Consider the following 26,478-nt stretch of genomic DNA (forward strand, 5'->3'; position numbering starts at 1 on the left):
AAATCCTCAAATACAATATTCCCTTTAATAGCATTAATGCCACTGCTCCAACGGTAAAAACTGCAGCATTAATAACAGTATTTGGGGTGGACAATGACCAATATCATATCATATTTATGTAGGTCTTCCGCATGAAGTCTTCAGACTTAGAATTTAGTTTAATCGCCTGGGGAGGATGATGCAATTCGAACTAAAATGCATTTGTGCAGAGATTTGGCCGGCAAGGGGGTCACTGCATCTTTACAGTTGTCAGTGTATCCACCTCAGTTTCAATTACAATGAACACTGGTCGATAACCTCAACATTCCAACGAAGTGAGAAGACTCTGGGTTTGTGAAAATAGGCTATTACTTAAGTGGGGCAGTTAAGTTTTCTGGCAGTTGAATCTTCATAAGAAATTCGTCAACGAGTTTTAAGCCAGGAACAGATCACCTGGTATTCCCCATTCAGAGGGAGGCAGGGTCCGGAGCAGTAACCTCAAGCGACTGATATTTGAAGAACACCCATAACGGTTTTCAGTATGTGGAAAGTTAACCAAGACTGTTGCAGCAACAGGCTCACCTCTTGGAGGGTGTATTAAGGAGTGGATGGAGAATTGGTGCAGTGGGGTACAATAATAACAAAACTAGTTCGAGCTAGGTGGAATTATGTCCTGAAATGCTTTTGTGGTTTTGGCGTCAGAGTAAAAGTTAAGGCTGTCTCTACGCATCAATCAGTATGTTTAGCCAATACTACAGGACCCAATTCACATCCAATGTGTTCAGGCTACAAGTGGCAAGACAATCTACATTAGTTATTTTCAGAAAAAGCGGCTTATAGTCAACAAACCCTATGAATGATGGAGTTAATCACCTGTAGAAACACTGGACAACTGGCCACTCTTACTAGATCACTTCCAACATTACTTTATGATAACCTTTAACCACATGCAACTGAACCAGAAACTCTGTTGTGGCAGTATACATATAGGAGGTCAATGAATAACGTAAACCGTGTTGCCTCACCCTATTCTCTTCTGGCCATACACACCGCTACCATTGGTTCAGTGTGTGGGGAGCCATTGTGAGCATCACTCTGGTCCACTGCTAGACTGCGAATGGTAGGATGATGCTGATATAGAAGTGTAGTAGAATGCTTCTGGGTAGGTAGCTTTCCACTCCCATTGAAAGCTAGCTTCCTTCCATTCACATCATGTATGAAGTCTTTCAAGCTTGGAGCACTGGCGGAAGGCAACAAACAAGGCCTAGCTTGACGACAACAATTGTCCACCAAAGCAAAACCTCTCTCGACCTAGTATCTAGGAAGTAGTGTTATTTGAAGGCAGTTGAATGCTATACATTTAAAATAGGAACACAAATATGGAAACACACAAAAGCTTCCCTTGTTCTGGAGGAACAGGCATGTCACCCCTCCCATGTCAGAACAAAGTGACCCAGAACCTTGAGGAGAGACATTGAGACACTAAATGCGTCCTGCCGGGCACATGTCACAAAAGTATACCAATGTAATAACCCACTGGCATATTTCTATTTAAAATCCTTATTTTTGAGTCCCGGTTAAAAAGGCCTAGGAAAGAAGCATACCAAGATGTGGTTAAACACCTGAAAGAATCTTGGGTATAAATAGGAAGGTGGCTGTAGAGATACACGGAGGGCAATAGGCAGAGGTGATCAGTACAACGGTGGTTAAAGTCAACCAATAATGGCCATCTAGGAATTTAATCCCACATTAGATTTTAGGAAGTAGATGGCGATGATGTCTCGCACATAATATGCCCCAAATGCCATGGTTTTGCCCGAGACATCCGAGATACCAATTGGGGCATAGTGCCTGGAAAATATCCAGCAAACTATACAAGCAATATGAAGGATTATCTTTTGCCAACTGTAACTAGTAGTTCAAGAAATGTCAGTGTGGTGTAATGCAGGACTTTTAGAAGATAGGGGTAAGGGCACACTGTCCTAAATATTCTTTAAACAAATGTTAATAAGCAATATGAAAAGGTCCCAGAGCTCAACTTTTTGCCAGGGGCAGGGCAGCTTCAAATGATAATTAAAGTGGTGATGAGATTACTGGAGATTAAAGAAGCTTTTACCCCTGTGTTCTGAGAACAATGATCTCCTGGGAAGGTTAAAAGCCTTAATAATGGTGACCTAGAGCGGTAGGTCAAAGAACCAGAAATGTCACACACATGAGACAGAGTGGCCCCCAGACATAACTAAACATCTAAATGGTTGCCGATCGCTGGAGCAAATGGATGGAGTGCTCAAGAAAGGTGCTGACAGAAAAACATTGTATTCCATTTATTTTAGATATTTGATATGGCATGGACGTGGCTCAAAACATACGTTTTGTGCATCACAGAGAAGATTTCTTATATCAGAAGCACCTTGGATAAGAGGAGCTGTATAACAGGACATGATGGAAATGTGGCTTGGACATGCAATCGACAATGATCGACAGCATGTACAAGTTATGCATTTATAACTGGGCACAGGGAGAGAACGTGATTTGTAGGCTGACAATTTTTGGTATTGTGCAGAAACTAGCACTCAAGATTCCCGGATCCAGAGTCAGCAAATGCATCGGTAAACCACATCTTGACCATAGTCCATAGTTTTAAGGGTGCATGGTATATCGACACTAATGGATTTTGAAACTATGATGAGAAACACCCTGTCAGAGAATGGTGCACAGTCCCTCTGCACTTGATTTCTGCAGGATGGATGCGCAAGGAAAATGTGGCGAAGAGGTCTCCCTCATCAAGAACTGGAAGCAATGTTGTCCAGTACACAGATCTGGGAAAGGGGGATTACAGCATTCATAGCATTAGTTTTAAGAATTTAGCAGAGGCACTTGTGCAGGCCGTGCAAGTGCACATGCTTCACTACCACACACCAATGGCAGAAACTGACAGTCCTCTTCAAAGGGTTGGAGCACTCTTAATCGCTAGGATGGAGACCCAGAACTATAGATGAAGAGACTATAGACTAGGAGTACAGTTCTAATTAGGGTGTGCAACTTGTGCTTGTTCCTACATCTCGCCCCCTTTCCTCAATATATTTGGAAGACTAGCTAGCATCCAAACAGAAAGATGGTGGCAGTAAGAAGGACACAGTATTTAGCCAATTGTATTCTTTATGACAGACAGGCCAAAGTGAATGATGGCCCTTGAACATGTATCAAAGTAGTAATAATTGCAAATATCATGTGGCGTGGCGCATGTTGTCACTTAGCAAATACAGCTGCCTTCACTCTTATGCAATGGCCATGAAATACTTTGGAAGGGAGCAGTCATCAAGCACCAGCACCGTTATTAACAGTGCCAGTGCTTCCGAGTAGCACTTTCCCGTGGAGTCCTAGAGGACTCCACGGGAATGGGTACTGGGAAACACTGGCACTGTTAATAACGGTGCTGGTGCTTCCATGTGCTTGTGCTTCCATGAAAACTGATGCGCACGGCAGGCAGAGTTGTAGTCTGCCGGTCCGGAAAGGGGCTTACATTGTTCTTTTTCTTTACTACCAAAAACCTAGAGGAATAAAACCAGAAGGCAATTTCAACATTGGGAGGATCTCTGTGCCTCTCTGACGCAAATTGTGACTCTCTTCCCCAAGTTTAACAAAGAAAGGTTTATAGAGACAGGAAAGGATCAGGTAAGGGAAAGATGGTAGCAATATAGGACAATTCAATAGATTGGGGCATAGGTTATTTACTTAGTCAATGGAGACAAAAATGATACTTAGCCCCAACTAGGCAGAAACCCATTAAATATTTGTGCCACCAGACTTTGGGGTTTTGGTATGTAGATAAGGTCTTGAGGTGCAAGCCATTTGTACCTCTGGAACGGTCTTATTTTGCTGCTGGGTGAGGTCTCCTGCCAGTTCTTTGGAACACCAACTCTTGTCTGGAGACCTTGAAAGGTCAGCATTGATCTTTATCGATCCCTTGTGTGTGGCATCACTCATGTCATGGTTTTCAGAATTGGCTTGGGCACTACTGAGCACAGCGATTTTTCTTCCAAGAGACTTGTTTTCAGTTCTGCGAGTTTCTAATCAGTGGAGGTCTTGAATTTTTGGCAGCTCTAAACCCTGATCCTGGGCATCTGGTAATCGCTGTATCCCACTTGCACAACTAACTTCCGGACCCCTACGTATGCTCCTCAAAGCAGCACAGAATTTGCAGCCAAATCCAAGAGGCCTAGACTGTCCTGCACTCCATGCAATATGGTAAATTAGAACCACTCACAACGTTCTGTTGGACAGCGTTTTGGAAAATCTACAATAACCACAGTAGGCTTCCATCCAAATAATTGTCCATCTAAAGAGGAGGAAACTATTGAAATACATTGTCATATGTTGTAATGGAGCTCATTTGCCTTACCAGGAGGGGCTGCTGTAATGCTAGCAGAGTCATACACTGTGTAAGCAAATTGCACTGGTGGTTGTGTGAACAAATATCTTCTTTTGAAGGATCTATGTTTTGTATCTAGTTCCTTGCTAGTTGTTGCAACTGAATGTGGTTTTTCCCATAGCCTGCGGGCTTGCTTATGCACACCAGCTTGCAAGAGTATACTATGCATGCCGCAGAGCTGCCATCACCACTATTCTCCAATGGTGGTGGATCCAGAAACTTAAACTTCATAAAGTACATCACAGCTACCCTGCACTCATGGAATGCTTTTTCTGGCAGAGAACATCTCAGAGTGCAAACAGGCTTGATGCCCCTCTACAGAGAACTGACAAAGCCAAAGAACCTGTTCTGTTGGTAGGTTCGCACTCAGGAGCATCTACAAGCATGTTTTAGCCCACTATAAAATCGTTAGAGTAGTTGGAGAATCCAGATGGTGGTGGGGCACCATCTTTCACTTAAGTGACATTAGGAGCAATAGCCATTAGTTGTTATAACTTTGGGCAAGGAGTTTTAATACCACAGTTGCTGGGATTCTGGCCACAAGAGGCATTGGTATTTTAGATGGGGGCTATGCCCTTGTAGTTGTTGGGGGTCCTGAAGGAGCTTCAGGAAATGCTGGTGACTGAGGAATCACCAAATAGTTTGCATGTTTGAAATCATCTTGAATAGGATGACATGTAAAAAAAAGTGAAATCTCTCCAGTAGAGTAATCGCTTTGTGCTCCAACACCTTGAAGTGTCTCTTGTGCTAGATGGAATTACCAATAAATATCTCAGACCAAATAACTGGACAGTCTGAAGGAATATGGCAAAGTACTAGTTTATTCTCAGTTCCGGGTAAATCAAACTTATTAGTGGGAGGGATTGGTTAAGGGAACAGGTCTACTTATAGACTGTATACGGGTTAGTACTTTGTTGGGTGTCTTTTACCGGTATGACACCTCAAACTACCTATAAATACATATAATAGTGAACAAAATGGTAGCAGATTGGTCTATGCAACATTATACAGCAGGTTTCCCCCCCATAGAACCACTGATTGGTTGGCACTCTCACCTAACCCTGTACTTTCGGCTTGGCTAGCAGCACGTAAGGAGACCAAAATGCAGGTGCTTGAATCACGGATTACTCCCTACTTACCCAATTAGTCCATCATCTCTCATCAGTCTGGTTATAAGCCAATGTTTCCAGTCTGTAGTTGACCTAGTAGCCTGCTCTCCGTTCTAGAACTTTCAAGGGAGTCAAAGAACATCACTATCTTCATCCGAGTCCGAATAGCCCTGGTTTTCGACTTCCGAGTCAAATGTGAAGAGACCATGAATTTGTTCATTTCAGCCGATTATTTAATGCTATTTGGTCTAATTATATTGCGTGTCATTGCTCCTCTTGGCCTCTAGAGACTTGTACACTCTACCTTGTATAGACTTCATACACTTAATTGTCCGATACATGGCTCTTGCAAATGTTTTCTTCTTGTTTAATCTAAGAGAAATGGGTCTCGTCCATGGCTTATTTCGCCTGCCTCCCTTTGTGCTTTGCAGCTATTCCTTAAAGATAACATCCTTGATCCCATGCCAACATACACTCCTCTTTGTTTTGCACACAATGCTGATCTTCCTGCGTCTCCCAACTGTGCAATCCTGATCTGTTTCTGAGGTAGTTGAATTGAATATGTAGACGAGCAGGCATCCATTTTCCAACTATGGCTGTCTTTGCCACGTTACATATTCCTCTATAGCAAGCTTCTGTGTAGGTTTTATACCTTGCGGTACTGCATATTTACACTTCTTGGTCAGTAAGGTAAGTTTGTCTTCTTTCGCATTCATGATTACTTTGTTTTGTACATGAGTTGAGAAACCAATCCAGTGGGAAAATAGTTTCCACAGCACAACCGTAACTGCGTGCGAGAAATTTACTGGTCCTGTCAAAGTAGCTAAAATGACCAGTGGTTGGTTCCCGGCCCATGTGGGATGGAATTGCTTTACTTGTGTGTTCCAGAACGTGTACAATAAATGCTGTGTAGAGAGTTCTCTGGCTTGCATCAGCGTGACATCTGAAACATTTGGTGGAAAGTAGAGGACATAGGAGTAGTGAGGAAAAGGTTAGTGCATGTGTCAATAACAGTATAATCACACAAAAAGGGATGTTCAAATAACCTGCTGCATGTGGACGCACACAATACTACAAGGCCTCTCAATGGTAGCCCTGACAACATACTGTCCAATGGTCAGTCAAAAGATCTCTTTGGGAGAGAGTTGGCAGGCAGTTTGAATGTTCCAAGAGACAGACCTTCAAAAAATGAAATTAACTCGGTTGACCTTTTCTCTGTAACCTTAGAATATTTGAGGTGAAAGATGTCATCACCCATTGTAACTGGTTAATTAACATTGCAAATCTGGAAAATTGGAGCATGCCACCTGCGTACGCTTTGACTATAAAACCAAATCCTGGACTCTTCTGGTAAAATGGTACATTCAGAGAATGTCTGCCCTCATCTAGGTCTGATTAATGTGGCTAGTGCACCATCAGGTCCTTGGTGCAAGACCGGGATACAGTCCTCCCTTTGGAAGCATGCATCTTTCCCAGCTACCCCGGTAAAGCCATTGCCAGAGATTTCCTGCTCCCAAAGATCTTACAGAGCAGAAGCAAACAAGGTCCTCTATTCACAAATATACTTTGTACACAAATCAGTCATGCAAGAGCAGGGCTAAGAATTGCACTTGATCGAACAGAAAACTTATCCTGGTCTACTTTCGAAGTCATCTCCCAAGTAACCCATTGCATGTCACCGTGCAGTATAGTGGGTACAGGAGAGGTGAAAATGCATTCCTTAAGAATGTTCTCATGAAGTCCATACCATTATAGAGCATCCTTCATCGGAGGGGTCTTCCTAGCTTTTTTGGACATAACTTGGATTCAGTCGACCAGCCGCCGGAAACAGTGGCCCCTCTTCTCCGCAAGGTTGCAGGAGCAGCAATTCCAGGCATTCCACAAGGTAAGCCACTGATGGGCATTTACGTGGCTTGAAACGCTTCTGCATTGATTACATGCGGTGGGCACTCTTAATATTAGTAAACTGTCTGCTCTGCACAGGAATCAGGAGCGGCAGTGCCACATTTGTGAATCAGACCCATCGGCCATGGTACACGTGCAATACCTAGTGTGCCCATCATTTGTCGGTGAGCTTTGTTCTCCCAACATGGCATCCGGCGCAGCCATTGGACAACATTTCTTCGTTCAACTGCCCAATCAGGGAGCCACACTAAGGCCCTGTCTGTGCCTTTGTGGGCCTCGAGGGTTTGGAGGGCCCTCCTCCTCCTCTCACCCCTGCAGCACATCATGGGATAGTCTCCAGGCAGCTAGTTTGTTACCCCACGCACTTTGGCCTCTGCAACTTTTTGCACCCAAGCAGAATATTTGAGTTATGGCTGGACATTGTCACTGCTTCTCCTCTAAATCCAATCTGTTGAACCAAGGGGTGCAATGCCATTCTGCCTTCCTTGGCTTACTTAATCCTTCTTTCATCACATTTTGTGTCGCTTGTGCAATTTAGAAACCTGGTGTGTTTTTTAACATCTCTGCACCAAACTGCGGTACTGAAATATTCGCAGTGCATCTGTTATCTTGCTTCCATTGGCTACTAGGCCTCCTGGTGAGTTTGTGCTCATACTGGGTTGTGCAGCCCCTCTTCCTTCCACCTATCCTCCCATCTTTTCTAATTTCTATACTATCACCTGTCCTCCCTCTCTCATGAAGTCTGGAAGAAAAAAGCTTAAAAAAAGACATACTTATAACTAACCCTGGCCTACCCATCGCATGCACCTATGTGAGCGCAACTTCCAGACAGATCTTCACTGATAACCTCTTTTGTTCTGTCCCCTCTACAGATCTATGGACTCTGCATCTCATCTCTACTCGCTCTCCTCTCCAACAATTAATGGTGGCACCAGATGGGAAGTACTCTTGGTGGGCTTCGCATCATCCAGGTGTACCTACTTGTCCATCACACGGGCACTATCTTGGTTCAGGGTCCTCAACCCAACCTCCTCCTCCTCTTTGACCGGCAGCTGCCGTACCTCATCAACTTTCTTCAAACATCTGCAATGCCTTCTACTCTCCACACCCCTGAACCCCTCCTCGGAAAACCTTCAAAGGTGGTGACCTCTTGCATCTAGACACACTTAATGCCATTTCTGCCAAACACTCTGGCGACATCTGCCTCCTCCTTGAAGACCTTGACCTCGATATCCTTGCTCTTACCAAGACATGTTTCAATTCCAGCTCAGTCACTGCTTTTGACTCCCTTCTCCCTGATGGCTATAAGGTAATCTCCAAGCCTCGCACTCACCGTGCTGGCGGTGGGGTTGCTCTGATATTCCCTGGGTGTGTCCCTTCTTCCCTCATATCCACCAAGCCTTACTCTTCCTTCGAGAGCCTGGTTTGCAAGCTGATCATCGCTCCCACCTCCTCTGACCATTTCCACCATATACAGGCCACCTGGCTCTACCACCCTGTTCCTCTATGAATGGGCCAATTACTCCTCCTCTTGCCTCACAAACACCTCTAAACTACTTCACCAGGGGGACTTCAAAATCCACCTACACTCCAACATCACAGCCTCCATTCTCTTCGGTGACCTCTGCACCTCGCTCTTCCTCTCCATTATCCCTTCTGGTCCTACTCATGTAAAAACAAATGGAAATATCGAGGCTGAGTACCCCAAAAGGAAATACACCAAACACAGGCTTATGAAGATTCACAGATCTTCATTCTAATACTGTCCAGTTACAAAGAAACAAAATCAGATAGCTATCTGGCCCTCAGAACATCACAGCGAATACCAGCCCTTTCGGTGTGAGAAGTGAGAGGTACTGGACGTCTAAACAGTTGTGCGTTTATACATTTTCGATGATAATGTACAAGCCCTCTGCAAGTTAATAATCCATGGTCTAGAGTTTGTGCCGAGTTCTCTTATGGCTTGTCTGACAATATGCACTTGGATCATCCTTAGTTTACATGCAAACAAGTTACAATGGCAACAGTGTATTCTTAGTTTTAACAATAAGCCTTAACATATCCTTTACAATGCAATTTAGCTAGGGTCTACGTTCAGTATGTGTTAAACATTGTGGTGGAGGTATGTCCGTGGATCAGTCTTATTGGCGCAGACAACCCTCTGTCTACAAGTCAAGCATGGGACAAGGTCTCTTTACTCAACCCAAACATTCGGCCAATGGACAGTTTATACATTAACATACAAGGTTCAGGACGGCTCAGTTACAAGCGGGAAATACTGTCCACCATTTTAGAATACAGAGTTACATTGGAACAGAAATCAAAATGGCGGATGAACCTAAAATGGCGGCAAAGTCGATCTAGAATCGGAACTTTGCAACGCGGTTTTCTTCGCAGAGCAACTGGGTTTAGGCCAATATATACAAGAAAGGAGGTACGACATGATATCCCGTTTAACACCCACTAGGCTGGACACACTCTTGATGTCTTCTGCCACACTGATCTTTCACTCCCCCACCCCGCCAACTGATCACCGCTTTCTCCTGGTAAGAACATTCTCTCCTCCCACCTGGGTCCTCTCGGCCCTTTCACCGCACCGCCCCCAGCCCTGCCAACCTCGTTCACGAGCATCCGTTTGACGAAACGAGTGTCAGCTGCTGCGTTCGCATCTCCCTTCACCCCCCTTTCATCATTACAGACTATCTCTGACTCTGCTCTCAGCAATCTCCATCTTGCCATCACTAATACCCTTGACATTCATGCCCCGGTCATGAGGATCCACCTGAAACTTGCCTCAAGCATAACACCTGGTACGACTCTGAACTTGCAGCCCTGAAATGCAAGTGCAGAGCTGCGGAACGGAAATGACAGACTTCAGGCTCACCTTCTGACAAACTGGCCTGTTGCCTGCTCCAAAGGCAATACAGACTCTCCATTCGCGCCAAGAAAAGGGCCCACATCCAGGCTCGTGTCTCTGGTGCGTCCAACAGCATGGCTGAACTCAAATCTGCAAGGAACTAGCCAACCCTTCTGCAGTCTCCTCCTCACCTCTTCCCTCTTCCCTCCCAGGCTCTCTGCAACACATTGGCCACACTTCACTGCAAAAACTCAGTACATCCTGAGCACCCTTGCTTCCCCCTCCCCTTCTTCCCCCCCTGCCTCCTATGACCTCACACCCCTTCACCCCCTCTGCCTTTCTCTCCTCCTCCCTCAAGTATTCCCTTGTGCTCCCCCTCCTGAAAAAAAACCTTCTGCAGATCTGGCTTGTCCAGCTAACTACCACCCCATATCTATCAGCCCCCCTTCCTGGGGAAACTCTTGGAGAAGCTGGTCCCCCCTGCCCCCAACTGACCCAGCACACTAAACATGATGGTTGCCTACACAACAATCAATCTGGATTCCGAGCATCCAGAGGCACAGAAACTGCTCCTCTGAACACCCGTGAGGAACTGCTTGCATCTCTGGACTCAAACACTCCAGCTGTTCTCATTCTACTTGATCTCTCTTCTGCATTTGCTACAGTCAACCACTCCATCCACACAAAATGGCTCATCCATACCCTAGGTATCTCGGAGCGGGCACTGGACTGGCTAACCTACCTCAATGACCATCCATCCCAGGTTATTCTGGACCCTTTCTCCTCCCCCATCTCCACCTGCGGTGTCCCCCAGGACTCCACCCTTTCTCCCTGGCTCTTTAACACCCATCTTGCTTCACTTGCACACCTCTTTCTCCACCTTCTACCCCAACTTCCAATGTTCTGCATATGACACAACTCTTCTCCAAGCTTCCATCTTCTGATCCTCTCCTTAATTCCTCCATCATTGCTGACCTCCTATCCACCATCCAGTCCTGGTGTGCTTCCAGTGATCTTTGCCTCAAGGCCAGCAAGAATGAGATCCTTCCAATCAGGACTCCTGCACCCTCTTTCTTCCACTCAATCTGGCCATCTTCGATGGGCTTTCCCCATCTCCTTCATCTGAAGCAAGAAATCTTGAAGTCATCCTCCCTCCCTCACATTCAGGACCTTGCCAAGAAGGCCCACTTTCAACTCCACTTCCTCAAATGAATTCTTCCTTTCCTCACTTTCCCCCAGAAGCTCAATGTCTGGAGGGCTCTAGTTGCTCTGGGCTAGTCTACTACAATAGCCTTTTCCTTAATCTACCCTCTTCTGCTCTACGACCCCTCCAGTTAATCCAGAATAGGGCTGCAAGACTTATCATTGGCCTCAAGCCCAGGGATCCTATCTTTCCAGCCCTAAAATCTCTCCACTGGCTCCCCGTTGCTGCAAGGATCAAATTCAAATTTCTCTGGATCATCCATTAGGCTGTCTGGGGCCAAGCACCAGGCTATCTACAACTGGATCTCACTAAATACTCTACCTCCAGATCTTTATGTTCCTCCGGCACCAACTTTGTGTTTCAAGCGCTTCGCTAAACAGAGTTGGTGGCCGATCTCTTTCCTTGGCAAGCTCCCTCCTATGAAACAGCCAATCCCTTCCTCTTTGTCTCGTTTCTACTGCAACAAGCTTCTATGAGATTCAGCTACCTTGCGTTTCTGCGTGTATACATTTACTACATTGGGGTGCGTGCATGGACCTGCCTAGATTTATCTGGAAAATGGACATACTACTAGCATGTACCTATAACCGTAACATACATGCAACATATCCACATAATCTATATGTAGATGCTGAAACGGACCACTGGGTCTATGGATTGCTACTCGTACTGTTCGCACAGTGTGCCCTGCTGTGAATTTCTAGCACACAATGGAATTTACAGTAAACTGTGCAACATGTTCTAACAATTTGGGTGTGAACCATTCTTCTGTGATCATGGCAGCAAGACTCTCTGGTGGTCCAGTGCCACCCTCAATAATGCTAGATTCAACAGGCTTTCCAGTGCTGTCCTGTCTCTATATAGCCTCAGTGGGGGATATAAAACACCCCTGTCTGTTCCTGTTCTTCAGCTCAATTAACTGTACAATGGACAACGTGACAATGTAGTGTCTCTTTACTCTGCTCTCAAGCAAACTGCTCGCAGTGTCAAGAGACACTGCATTGATGTATCCACATTTATGAGGCGTTAACGCATATACGAGACAGCTAAGCCCCGAAGATGGTGCTAGGCACCGAAATGCATTGGCAAGAGCTGTGATCTTTTGTAGAGGAATTGGGAAAAAACGCCTAATGTATTGTGTGACTTGAACACAATTACCTGAGTAAAAGCTTTGATAAATGAAGAAGCTGAAATCGCATTTCTCAAAGAATAAAGTTAAATGATTATGCCTATTTTCAAGAACTAACCAACCAATTTAACAATTGAATACAGCTTTAAGTACTGAATTTAGCCTCCAGGTAGGAGGCAAGCAGTGAGCAGTGGGTGCTACGGGGTGGTTTTCACTCAGTTTTTCAAGTCATTACCGTTGTTAAGGCCTGGGTGTCATTGGACCTTTTTTTGACCCAGTAAGCTCCATATAAAAACAAATACGTTTTGGAATAGCATTATCAATTGAGATTTATTTGAAAAGAAGAATATTCGTGGTGCCCGCCTGTTTTCCATTTCAATATAAATTCTCTCACATTCATTAAATATATCCCTGGAGTTGAACGTACTATTTCCTTTGTCAGTAAACGATAGTCATGTTTAATTTTGTCATTAAATCACATACTAATATGTTAACTGGTGTCTGTCGGGAGTACAATAGTGCTATTGAAACGTCATGTTCACCTATAGAAAGTGGTAATTAGTCAGTAAAAGGAACCAAACTTGTGGACCCAGAGAATCCCTGCACATTCATGGGGATTCCAGACATTGGGTATTTTCCCATCTCGAACACAGGAACCAGTTGTGCTTATATCCATGAGGAACAAAAATGTCTTGCTTCTTATCGTAAAAAATAAAATATATTGACACATTTTTTGAAACTCCCAAACACATGTGCCTACTTTCTACAATCGTCTTGCCATATTCTCTTGATAGATATATCTCATCTCTATTTTACTTCATTTTGGAGTGTGCCGCGCACCCTTCTTGGCTGTAGCCGCAGAAATCCCTAAAACAATAGTCCATTCTGTGTGTGTGTATATATATATATATATATATATATATATATATATATATATATATACACACACACACACATAGTATGGCCCCTCCCATTTTGTTTGCACTTTTCAATGCTTCTTCCTACATCCGTTATTCAGTTCAAGCCCTTCGATATAGACTCTTCCCCAATCGACCACTTCGCCTTCAGTCCACAGGCCGCCTGCGAGGACAGACAAGAATTTACTCAAAGGGGCACCTGTCAACCATCTCTGGTCACAGGGTTAGTACTACTGCTCTCCAGAGGAAGCTCTGCGGTCTTCCGGCGGATGGTGGAATAAGTCAAGCATCCGAGGGTCTGGATCTGAAGCATCCGCACCACTAACAAAATGTGCAGTATCACCTTTGGGCACTCTTATTCGCAAAATGGGATTACCATACTAAATGATTTCAGACCCAAATAATCAGACAGACTTAAAGCAAATGGCAAAATACTACTTTATTATCAGTTCAATAAAGTAGGGAAATGGGGCGAACAAATCATAGCTCACACACACTATTACATTTCGGTTACACAAAGGCTTTATACCTCAATATATGTCGACTATGTCATCCTACGTGGAAAATAATAAATTGGACAGAGGAATTGGTTAGGGGAACATATCCACTTTTAGTCTTTATAAGTGTTAGTAACATCAATGGCTGCCCCTCATCTGGCTGGAATACCTTGCACTTCCCTCTAACTACAAATAATACAGCTTAAAGCAGCATAACAGCAGCAGATTGGCCTCTGGAACAATGTATGCTCACCATTGCATAGGTCCTCATGATTGGTTGGCATTCTCTCCTAACATCGGACATGCAGCTTCTGACAAGCACGTTAGCATAATGAAACCCAGGTGCAGAGAACAACGTCAGACCACTACCCACTTGCCCAATTTGTCTACCATCTCTCATCAGCCAACGCCTCTTCTTTGTGCTTGACCTTCCTGGATGTTCTCTTCTCTAAAACCTTAAAGGGAGTTAAGGTACATCGTTATCTTCATCCAGAGCTTATGAATAGGACTTGTTTTCTGGTAATGCACAAGTGTGAAGAGACCACGATTTTTATCCATTTCGCCATTCTATTTAGTGCCGTCTGATTCAGTTATCCTGGGTGCCATTACCATATTTGGCTTCTGAGACTTGGCTGCTCCATCTCACAAATGCTTTCTGCATCTTTAATTGTCCAATACTTGGCATTCACAAACGTTTGCTCATGTACTTAATGTAGGAAATATGTCCTGTGTATATTGATTATCCTAGTTTACTCCCTTTGTACATCATGTTGTAGCATCCATGATCTCTGGCCAACAACAATGCTTTGTTGGTGTGCAAATCCATTTTCAGCGTCTGTCAGCTCTGCAGCCCTGGTCTCTCCTTCAATCTTTTTGCTTACTATCCCGAGCCAACTTCCATCTCTTCAACATGGCCATGTTATGTTCTCTACTGCTGCAAGCTTGTATGCGACTCATCTACCTTGCATTTCTGCATATATACATTTTCTACTCATCTGCTTGTATGTATGGTTTCTTCTCACTCATTTACAGATTTACTTTACTTCTTCAGTTACATCTTCATCCTTAAAGTATTCTCATATCGTTTCTGTGCGTCATTGTGTCTTCTCCTTATGACATCACTTTGCACCCGTCTTTACAGCTCATCGATGTTCAGTGGGGTCTGCAAATCTCCTGTTACCACTTCAGTTTGAGGGTACACCCGGTACGGTTGTCTGAATGCATATCATCTCTCATATACTCATAGCAGTATTGGAATGACAGCTGGTGTCATGCACAGCGTCTTATTCTTCATCCAGTATGCCAGAGGTGACAGGGCAGGTTCTATTAACGATGCTTATGTCTGCTTCTCTGCAGTAGCTCTTGGTCAATAGAGTACAGTCTTTCAAGTAGAATAAACCACAAGCTCAACCCGCAGTGGTACAGCACCAAGCTGGTGCCCTGTGGGAGTACCCACCCAAGAGCTTGGACCCCGCAATGATTCTTAATCCCCGGCATGGCTAGAGTATAGTTGGATGGTTATCGGTACCCATCTCATTCAAAGGTAAGAAACTCTGAACCGCAAATGATCAAGCAGGATGCAGATGGAGAAGCGACATGCTCCTGTATTTAAGAGACACATAACAGCGCCATTTAAGAACAGGGAAAACTGTTCACTTCTGATGTTTTTCATTATCCACAATTTACCACATTATAACTAAGACACGTTTCTTTGAATAGGTTGACAATAACCTGCTAAAACACTTTTACTGGAGATTAGATGCACGTTATTTGACTGGCAAGACAGCCACCGTAAGCTAAACTTGGAGAAAAATGGCATCTAAACTGTGGTGATATCACCTTGCCACTGAATCGACAGAATTGGACAACAGAGTGAGCCCTTTTTCCTGTTCGTTCAAAGACACGCACGACATCTGCACCTCATCCTGAACGTGGACCTTACATAGACAACCCAAATCAATCAATGCCAGTTTTCGCTTCCCCGTTCTTCCCATGTGTCCAAGAGATCTTGACATTAGCCCTCGCTAACCCTCGCCATGTGAATGGACTAGGAACAACCTCCTGTATCCCGAATATGCAGAATGCAATGGGCTCAGAAGCTTGGACCCAGACTCTGCTCCCCAATCATGTAATCAACTGGCTTCCAGTCATCTCAAGTCAAAGGCCACATTAGTTTCAAGACCATTCGCATTGTTCAGTGGGATTTGCCGGATATAGGTAAAAAATTCCCACAGATCAAAATTGGTCCAATTTACAAAAGCAACTTCTGTTCAAAAGCGAAGCACTGAAGTACAGCATCACATCTCCCGAAGGCACAGCTGCATGAAGGTGTGGCCTGGGGCGATTATTTATAGGACAGTGTGCAAACCTTTTGAACTCTATGCAAAAGTACATGTGCAACGCAGAGGAACACCTCTCAATCAAAAACACCCTGAAATACTGTCTTTCCCCTTTCCTACTACCGTGGCATCCCAACCCAGAAAAGAACTAGTCGTATTTGCCAGTTCCAGTCTGAATAGGAGGATTTGCACTGAAAAGCAGTACAGTATAAATTATTTGAGTATTCAATCCACTTTCCCCAGCCCTGCTACTCTAGGGCTTCGCTCTTTGGACACATTCACAGCTATACTTAAAAGCATGAACATATTCGGTGATTTGCAATACCAGAGAGCAAGGGTTGGATTGGCCCCGTGGCCGAGCCGAAATCATCCCTGGGAAGTGTGGGCCGGTTTCTGGCCATGACTGGGCCGGTTTGGAAGAAAGAAACAAAATTGAAACATTTTTCAAATTTTTTCAAAAAGCCTTTCATCCTTCTTCGGTCGATAAATGAGTGCCAACACAGGTTGGGTGATATTGTATACATATTTGTTCTATAAAAAAAAAGAGCTTAAGCATAAGTGCTTTACAATTATATTATCATTCGGCCTTGGACGTCTGCTTGGATTCACAGTAATTTAGTGTACTTCGGAACAGTGCTATTTGAAGCCACTGTTTGTCAAGGGGTGAAAGGTCATGTTTCATCACTTCCCGGGATGTCACTTTGGGGTGGGGTCAAATGACATCACTTCCGGTGATGTCAGAGGTCAAGGGTCGTGAAGGGTGGATCACTGAGGCGTGGGTGGCCGACTTTTCTTTGGGTGACCGGGCCTATTTCTTGTCCCAGTTCGACCCTACAGAGAGCGCATTTGAACTATCACTGCTACAGCTTTTGCTAAATTAGTGGTCTAAGTGAGGAGGAATTGCAGGGAGCGAAGTTCTACAACTTTTATTTTTTACTGTCAACACTTCCACTACTTTTTGCTATCATTTGCTCTGTTCTGGAACTGTTCTTTGTGAAGTTAAAGCATGCTCTTCAACTTTACCATCCAATAGCAGTTACAGCTAAACTGGAAGCTGTTTCAAATCTATTGGCTGTGAGGAAATTGACCACCATTACGGTGGGTGTGACCTTGCCTGGGCTTTTTTGAAATCTTAAATCCAATTGTTTGATGGTAGATCAAACTCTAGAAAATGTGTGGACCTAATCTGCACACATTTTCCTATGCTCACCGCACATTATACGCATAGTCCCATGTACTCTGGGTGGAAACAGCCTACGGGCGCAGTGCCTCCGTCATATTTAGTTGGGATATGACAGGAGTACATGATGCATCTCCAGAAAGGAGAGGGGCGAAGCTTTCCCCTGCCATGGGAAGCCTTATTAATTAACAAAGTTACGATAGATCCGCCATGTCCTTTTGTTGCGCCATTTAGCTGGTGGCAGCAATTTGCATACCAATCAGAATGTAATTTAAACAGGCCCACATGGGGCCTGGCTAGAGAGGCTAACAAAGGAGACAGGAAATCCAATAACCTTTCATAAGCAACTGTGTCAACCTGATGGGAGCCCCTGCCCTTAGTATTGATGGACAGTGAAATGTCATGTCTGGGACTGCGTGTTTACAGTAGTCATCCCCACAGGGCAGGGCAGATGGGGAGCAGGTGAAAGTGGATCTAGATCACTTGGCCTAAGCACCGCCCACCTGGCACCCTCCAGGTTGCCGCTCTTTTTCCCCACTTAGTAAGCCCCGCCCACTTGGTGACCTCCTGGTTGCCACTCTTTTTCGCAACTTAAGGAGCCCTCCAGCCTCTTTTCCTTTGCAGATGGGGAGCAGGTGTAAGTGGATCTAGGTCACGTGGCCTAAGCACCACCCACCTTCCTAGCCCTGCCTCTTCCTTCCTGCTTTTAACTCTTAGATCAAGGGCGTATCACGCCCGGGCATCCGAAGTGAAGGGCTATTCCTGTTTGGACCTTTTTGAACCAGGAGGACCCAGGGCCCGACCCCCTGCTCAGACAGCAGGTAAGCATGCACAACATGTTTTTACACAGGCCATCCCCAACCCCTCTGGTACGCCTGTGATACGCCTTTGATGTTCCCTTGTGCCCCCCCAACCCTTCATGCACACGTGTTGCCTGTTTTGCTTGATTTTTCTACCCTACTACCCCCGCCCCCCAGCCTACTTCTGCAGGAGTCTGTCCTGATACATTCTTGTTACACCATCACTGTCTTGTGGCCAATGCCGGATTTGACTTTTATGGACTTCATTGATTCACGGTGCGTCACCCTTTCTCAACTCTCATGCTGAACTTCTTTTGCATCTTATACTCATGGTGGCCCTGAATCATACTGTTCCCATCTTCACCTTGAATCCTGGCTAGCAACAATATGTGTTACTACTGACTTCTGCAATTGTATTCACTCTCCCCTCTTGCATCTCCACTCTTTTTGGCTGCTTACTCTGTTCTCTCCTCCTCTCCCTTTTCCCCCCATCTCCTCCCCTTACTTTCTTCTGTGCACTTACTCTATCAGAATTGTCCCTGGACCTAGTATGATAGCAACCTGGCCTGTTTCTTTCCCCACTCCCCTTACTAGTTCTTTTTTCCAAACCCACCGCCACTCCCCCTCCAGCACTATCTGAAATGTCGTCAGGCCTAGACCGATAGTCGCTTGTTTTGTTCCTGCCCTCCCTTTCTGCACCCCTCTCCCTCACCTTTTGTTTTTCTCCGGCTCTACCAGAAACGTTGTCAGGCCTAGCACGGTAGTTGCCGGTTTCCATTTCCTTCCCACTCTCCCCCTCCCTTCCTTATGTCTTAGCTCTTGCACTATCTGAAATGTCATCAGGTCAAGTGTGATAGTTAATTTCACATCCTTACTGTTCATGGCCTGTAAGAATGTCATTGTATATTCCCTTGTTCCCTCTCTTGCCTTGAAGAGCTTTGAAACACATTGTGTATAGGCGCTATATAAATGAACTATCATATCACAGGGGGACCCCATTTAGATGGAACGAGTATGTGGTTTGATTGAGACAGGAAGTCTGACCTTGCTGCAGGTTCAAGGGAGACCTGCTGCTTTAATCAGGAACAACAAAATCTCCATTAACTAAAGAGACTATTTGATCTACAATAGACAAGAAGATGGGCGAGACTTAGTATTACATGTTTTCACCCCTTTACTTTTTCTGTTACAAAGCACTCTGGTTACGACCTCATGCATACATGAGATTGTTGGTGGGGACCCAGGATTGGTTCATTAAGGTAGGCTTAGCCGACACCAATCACTGTGGTCCATTTGGCTTTAAAAGAGGGCTTAGCACCTCTTTTGGGCAGATCTGAATACATTGCAAGGAGTAACAAGAACACAATTGGACCCTAGCTGAAGGTACAGTCTGCTTTACAGCTTCCGCCAGTGAAGGAGTGAAGGAAGGCCAGGATTCCCTCCAAAGAGGGAAGCAAGATCCCCTACCTAAACATCTCCCAGGAAACAGAGGGAGATACTGAATCCAGATGACTGTCCAGCAGCTCATAACCGGTACCCAGCCAGCACACAACGTGACCTGCTAGGCTCTGCAAGCAATCTTCTAGGTGGGAAGTGCCACAGAGTTTCTGAACTAAACTAAGGACAAGGCAGTTGCTTGCAACACTCATCTTCAGGCCATCTGCCTTAAAGGACACGAGCCTAGTGAAGAAGCTAGGAGGAGTGCATTGACAGCATCCAATGACGTCTGCCTTAAAGGAAATTTTCTAGCCAGTCGTGCCCCTCGAGCTGCAACCGAATGCACCGCTGACTGTTTTTACACTGCAGTCGCTCACGCCATCCGAGATGCCTCAACCAGTGCTTCAGACCCGACGACCAGCACCGAGACTATTCCTGACCCCCGAGTTGCCGTGTAGGCCAGCCTGCAGCCGTCTGTCCAGCCTCGCTCGCCAAACTGCCTGCCAGGGTCAGACTGGGCCATAACATTTTCTCTGGCACCAATGAAAAAGTGGCCCACAGTTATAAACGGCTATTCATTCCTTTTGTAACCATCTATAAATAGTACTCAAGGGGGATTTGTTTGATAAAATGTGATGCAAATTGTGCCTAAAAGAATATTATCCAGCAACAGTGGTCAGAACTACCAGCCGCATAGTGAAGTTACTCAAACTGGGCTAAATTTGCCAAAAAAAAGGCCCATTTTGACCCAAAACACCAGCATTTTGCGTTTTTGGTTAGGCAATGGGCCTATTGCTCTATAGGCCAGTCCGAGCCTGCTACTCCAGCTGTCTCACGTCTTGAACTCTTGTTGCAAAAGCTGCGAAGCACCCAGAAACGGACTCGACACTGTCAAGCATTAGGAACTTCTACAAGCACAAGGTACATTGTGGTTATGTACCCCTGGTCTTTCTCCAAAGGCCCCAAGTGACATTTTACGACCCATTGCTCCCTGTGTGCTGAAATCAAGTATCATTGAACTATTTGATTAATTACTTTACCGCCTACCCGTCCCATCAGTATCCAGAGTGCATTCCTTTTCCTTCTTGAAACGGTCTGTCCTCTGCATTTCTTTACAGGATGGGTTGCATTTTGTAGTGGGCTAGAACGGTCCGTTTAATAATAAAGTAGATATTTATATACAACCTTGAATGGACAGTCCCTGTTATTATTGGGTAAGAATTGTATTTTTGCTGTGTTGCAACTAGCCAACAATCCACAATCTTGCAGAGATAAGCCTGCAGTTCCGTCCACGTTACCCAAATTGGACACACAGGTTTGTAATTTGCTTGGGTTTCCAATCTGTTCGGATCCCTTCTGGTGTACTCCTACCTGCCTACATTTGAAAATCAAAATTCCTGAGATTTATGCCCCGCCCACCGTCACACAAAACACCCATTTTCACATAGCTTCGCCCACATGTCAAAAAGGTAAACTCTGTTGTAAAGTGATGTGACATCAGAAATGTACAGTGCAATGTAAAATATGCAGTTTTTTTAATTGCCTTTTCACAACCCCCCAAATTGCATTCACCTTCCATTAAATCAACACGTTAAAATGTGCACATGTAAACTCCAAGAACCAACACAAAAGGTTTTCCCTGAATTTTGCAGTACAGAAATGGGACATTTCACCGTAGTTGTATTTCATCAGGTTATGTAGTGCAGCAGTGAGTTGTCCAACCTGCAAACCTGATGGCTGATGGCTGTGGTTCAATGGGGCTGAGTCCACCCTAACCTGGGCAAAAAGAACCAAAGCAAAAGAAACGCGTGTTCACATTGAAAGTCGGCAAAAAAAAAAAAGAAAGGTGAAGCAAAATAAACCTGCGTTATTTTGCTTCACCTGCATTCTTTTTGCCAATATGCTGGAAGCGTTACACTCATTGCTGCAGAGATAAAGCCACACTTGGGCAGGGAGTCCGTGGTGTCGAAGTCCTGCAAGCATTAAAAAAAAAAAAAATTAAATCAGTGAAAGCTTTCCCCCCATAAAAATCCTGAGATTCCAGGGTCTTTCCCAGGAAAAACCGGAGGTTAGGCAGGGATGGGTGTACTAGAGGTGTGGGACTGATTGATGGTTTACAAACATTCATCTCTGGGCCACTGGTGCCCCAGAAGTTGATTCGTCACCAGCCCCTCAAGCGTCCAACACTCTGCGATCTCCATCTTATTATGCCCTAAAACTACATTTGGTGTCAGTGGCATATTTGCGAAAACACATACTTTTCTGTGTCACCTACCTAAAGGTACTCCTTATATAATGGTTGAGCAGGCAGCCATACATACACGCATTTAGCACTGTTTAAGGTTTCTGTGCCGGCAAACTACTCTGCTACTTTCCCTCCTTCAGACTTCACCCTTGCTCGAGCTATTCCCGCAAGGAGACAATGGTCTCCTTTCTTGCCCGAGGCACAATACTCACTTTGGGCAAGAAAGGTGATCAGTGGTCGAAGTGGGCGGGAGTGGTGCTCCTCTACTTCTTTTAATTACGTTTTACCGTTCCTATACTTTTATTTTAAAAAGAAAACGTTCCGGAACGGTTTCGTTTTCAAATAAAAGTGTAGGAAGAAGTTGAAACCATCACTTTCAGTGCACTGCACAGGACGTTTACTCAAAGAGCAGGCACATGTGTGTTGGGTTTTTTATTGTGCATGTGAGGGGGCCCGGCGATGGGGTCTGTGAGGAGCGGTGTAGGCCAGTAGGGAACATAGTTCCCCTACTTCTTTTCGTACACTTCGATCACTGAAGGCGATACTTTGAAATGATGACGGTGGTGATTTGGGGCATTTACACAAACAAAGTAACATAATAAACGGCTCTTGCTACCAGCTAAAACAACAATAGAGCTCCGACAAAGCTCTCCTCTTTAATATGCAGGAAAAACATGCTGCATAAACTTATCACCAATCATTGGCACACGGGCCAGTCATCTCACTTTAGCAACACACCCCATGCTAGTGCAAGGTACACACATTCAAGCCCCTTCATACGCCGTGGAATGTATTAATTCGTCAGCATCGACAAACGTTTTGGCAAAGCGTTCAGCACCACGTCAAGAACACGCAGCAGGAAACAGCACCTGAACGGATTCTACAGAAAAGGGGGCCTGTGGGGTTAACGCACAACTTCCTGTTTTTCATGCATGAATCATCAAGTTTGTGGAGAGTTTGGAGTGACTCGTGCAGCGACGCCCCCTTGCCCAAGCACCGATAGACGCTACACTCTCCAGACATTCGAGCCCCCGGTCCTCGGCGCTGAGCGCTGCCAGCCGGTGCCTTCCCGCCAGCCTAGGTATCGTAGGACACTGCCACAGCAGGCCGAGGCGGTGCTTTCTAGAACACGAAATCTACAGCAATTCATAGTTAAGCCATATCACTACAGATTACACGTTACATTCAACAAGAAGATTTGAAATCAGACCGATCCCCGAATTCCGACGTAACGGACGAACTTTTCACTCGTCTTAAAGCTGGGATCAAACGCGGCTGCATGGAACCCGCCCCCCTTGCCCAATCACTTGCATGCATTCTGAAACAAGTACCCGTTAGCCTTTAACCGATTAATACTACTCCTCAAAGCAGGGTGCACCACCCCAAAATTAGGAGACTCTTCCAATGGGAAAGCCAAAGGGGATTTCTTCAACAATGCTGGTTTTGTTGCTCATGGGGCGCAATCAGGGGTGCAGAGTACGTGGGTGGTCTGGGGCCCGGCCCCCGAGGAACCCCCCCAAATGAAAAAGGACATCTGTGTAAAAGTCCCTATACTTTAAAAGGGACTTTTTTAGGGTACCGGCGCCGCCTGAGGAAATCTGAAGTCGGTGACTCTGGGCACAATGTACCTATTTGAGACAGAGGTGGCATTGGAAGTCATGGGACTCGTTTGCGTAGCGGTAGGAGTTCAGGGTTCAAGGCTGTTTGGCATGGTAAGGCCTACTCCCGCATTCCCCCAACAGTCTCCCCTCTCAGATGTACCACCTCACACTATACACAATCCCCCCACAGAAGGCCACCACAGGCACAGGAATTAGCACATCAACACTAACAGATGAGTGACCAAGCTCTCCGATTTAGCCCTGTCGCACTCTCTCACATCAGTCGCTAACCAGACCCAAAGCACTGTAGCCAAGCAGATCCTGGGCTCTTCTATATGGATAATATAATCCCAAATTTCTCTGCAAACCCATAGAAAGCAGATTGGCACTCAGGAACCTGGTACTTCCGACCTGCACCCATGAACACCACAAGTTCCCACTAATGAAACCCGCCACTTTTTTCTATACAGAGCCAAGCGCAGCGTGGCCACCAACAGTGGCAGACAGGCACTACACAAGGCCATTTACTTTACATAATACTCATTCAAAAGCCAAAACGTTTGCCTTAATTAGTACTTATTTTTAAAAACTCTTAAGTGCAAGGAACAGCTACAAGAGTGCACATCCCACTAGTGTGCCGCAACCCATAGAATACAGCAGAGTTCCAAGAAAAATTCAGTCCAGTTGACAGTCCCTGTGATAGATGTCTTCTCTGCGCATAAACACACTGTCTGGCATGGCTTTTATAATGTCTTTCATCTAGTCATCTCTGCTAGTAATTGAACAGACACCTACATTTTAGTTATTGTTCACATGAAAATAAGAGCATTACATTGCATGTTTGCACAGACTACAGTATTCTGAAGTGCTTTCAACCCCACAGCGCTTTAAATACATAACAATGGCAGTAGGCACAATACAAATATCAAATAACATAACTAGAGTGACAATCTTACTATTGAAAAGAAAACTATAGTAACCCCCATCCTCTCAAACAACTGTACCAATAAATAAATTTGCATTGGCACATTGGAATGTCTTTGTCCAATCCCTCTTGCTTCTCCCTTTACATCCAATTTGCCAGTGCCGGTGCTGGAGTGGTGAAGCCCACCAAATGGGTACTGTGTTATTAGCACACCAAGATAAACCCATGGGGTGCTAATAGAAAGTAGAACCCCACAGGTATACCTTGGTTTACCCAAAACCGGGATTGAGTCACCGCTCCAGTACCAGCACTGGCAAATTGGATGTAAAGGGAGAAGCAAGAGGGATTGGACAAAGACATTCCAATGTGCCAATGCAAATGTATTTATTGGTACAGTTGTTTGAGAGGATGGGGGTTACTATAGTTCTCTTTTGATATGATATGATATGATATGGTATTTGTAACGCGCCTATACACAAGTGTTTCAAGGCGCGACGAGGCGGGGGGGGGGAAACAAGGGAAAGACAGACAAACGATCCTACTAGGCCAGGTGTCATTCAGATCGCGCAAGTGCCGAGGTAAGGGGAAAAAGGAGAAAGTGCAAGGGGAGGAGGTGGGGGGGAAAGTGCAGTACAAGGTAAGTAGCGTAAAATAAATAATGAATAAAAAGGGCCAGCTGGTGGCAAGTGCGAGGTAAGTGCATAGCAAGTGCTGGGAAGGGGGCTGTAGGGATACAGTGACAGTCCCACGGTGCAGGGGGGGCCAAGGGAGGCAGTGCAGGTGGAGAGTGGCTGGGCCCTGGACCGAGGTCGCTGAGAGTGGCCCAGATGCAGGTTAAGTGCAGAATTCAGTGGGGAGTTAAGCAGGTTTAGCAGGGGAGAGGGAGAGAGAAGGCAGAAGCGAAGAGGAAGGTTTTGAGGTGCTTCCGGAACCGGAGATGGTTCTCCTCAAGTTTCAGGGAGGCAGGAAGGCTGTTCCAGAGGGAGGCCCCTGCTGCGGAGAGAGATCTACCCCCAGCTCGTTGCTTCGAGAAGCGGCTGACCATGAGGGAGTTGGAGACGGATGAGCGAAGTGCTCGTGAAGGAAGATATTTAGGAAGAGAGAGTTGAAGGTATTTAGGCCCCAGGCCCCAGAAGGCCTTGTGGACAATGCAGAGGGTTTTGAACTTAATCCTCGCAGCCACTGGGAGCCAGTGAAGAGATTTCAGTCCAGGAGAGATACGGTCCCTGGGCTTGAGGCCAAGGACAAGTCTCGCAGTTCTGTTCTGGATAAGTTGCAGAGGGCGGAGAGTGGAGGCAGGCAGATTTAGATAGAGGCTGTTACAGTAGTCCAGCCTTGAGAGAACCAGGGCTCGGGAGACAGTGAGCTTCTGGGGGAAGGAGAGGAAGGGAAGAATACCTCTGAGGAGGTGCAGTTGGTAGTGAGACTTCTTAGAGACGTCAGATATATGAGGAGAGAAGGAGAGTGTGGAGTCGAAGATGACCCCGAGGTTTTTAGCCTTGCAGGTAGGGGCAGGAGGGGGGCCAAGGGAGGCCGGCCAGAGAGCTGAAGGGAAGGAGGGAGTGGGTGTGCCGATGAGTAGAATCTCAGTCTTACTGGCGTTAAGGCAGAGGTCATTGGCGGCACACCATTCCTTGATAGCAGACAGACAGTCGGAGATGAGGGAAGGAGAGGAGGAGGCCGAGGGTAGCCTGAAAATGAGCTGGGTATCGTCCGCATAGCACTGGAAGTAGGGGCAGAGAGCGGCGATGCGGTGGGCAAGGAGTGCCAGATACTGGTTGAAAAGCCAGGGAGAGAGGTTGGATCCCTGGGGGACACCACAGGTGGAGAAAAAGATGTCAGAGAGGAAGGAGCCCATTTGGACCTGGGAGGGTCGACCGGAAAGGAAGGAGGTCAGCCATGCCAGAGCCTGACCAGTGATA

The 26,478-nt window shown here is 45.6% G+C and overlaps 1 protein-coding gene across 2 annotated transcripts in view; it reads right to left on the reverse strand.

Moving 5' to 3' along the window:
* Positions 1–26,478, reverse strand: part of EFNA3 (ephrin A3) — a 587,719-nt gene that overhangs the window by 22,208 nt on the left and 539,033 nt on the right. The gene's annotated exons all lie outside the window — the stretch shown is intronic.

Source organism: Ambystoma mexicanum, chromosome 1p (assembly GCF_040938575.1).
Source record: "Ambystoma mexicanum isolate Mex_15411 chromosome 1p, UKY_AmexF1_1, whole genome shotgun sequence".
Classification (NCBI taxonomy): Eukaryota; Metazoa; Chordata; class Amphibia; order Caudata; family Ambystomatidae; genus Ambystoma; species Ambystoma mexicanum.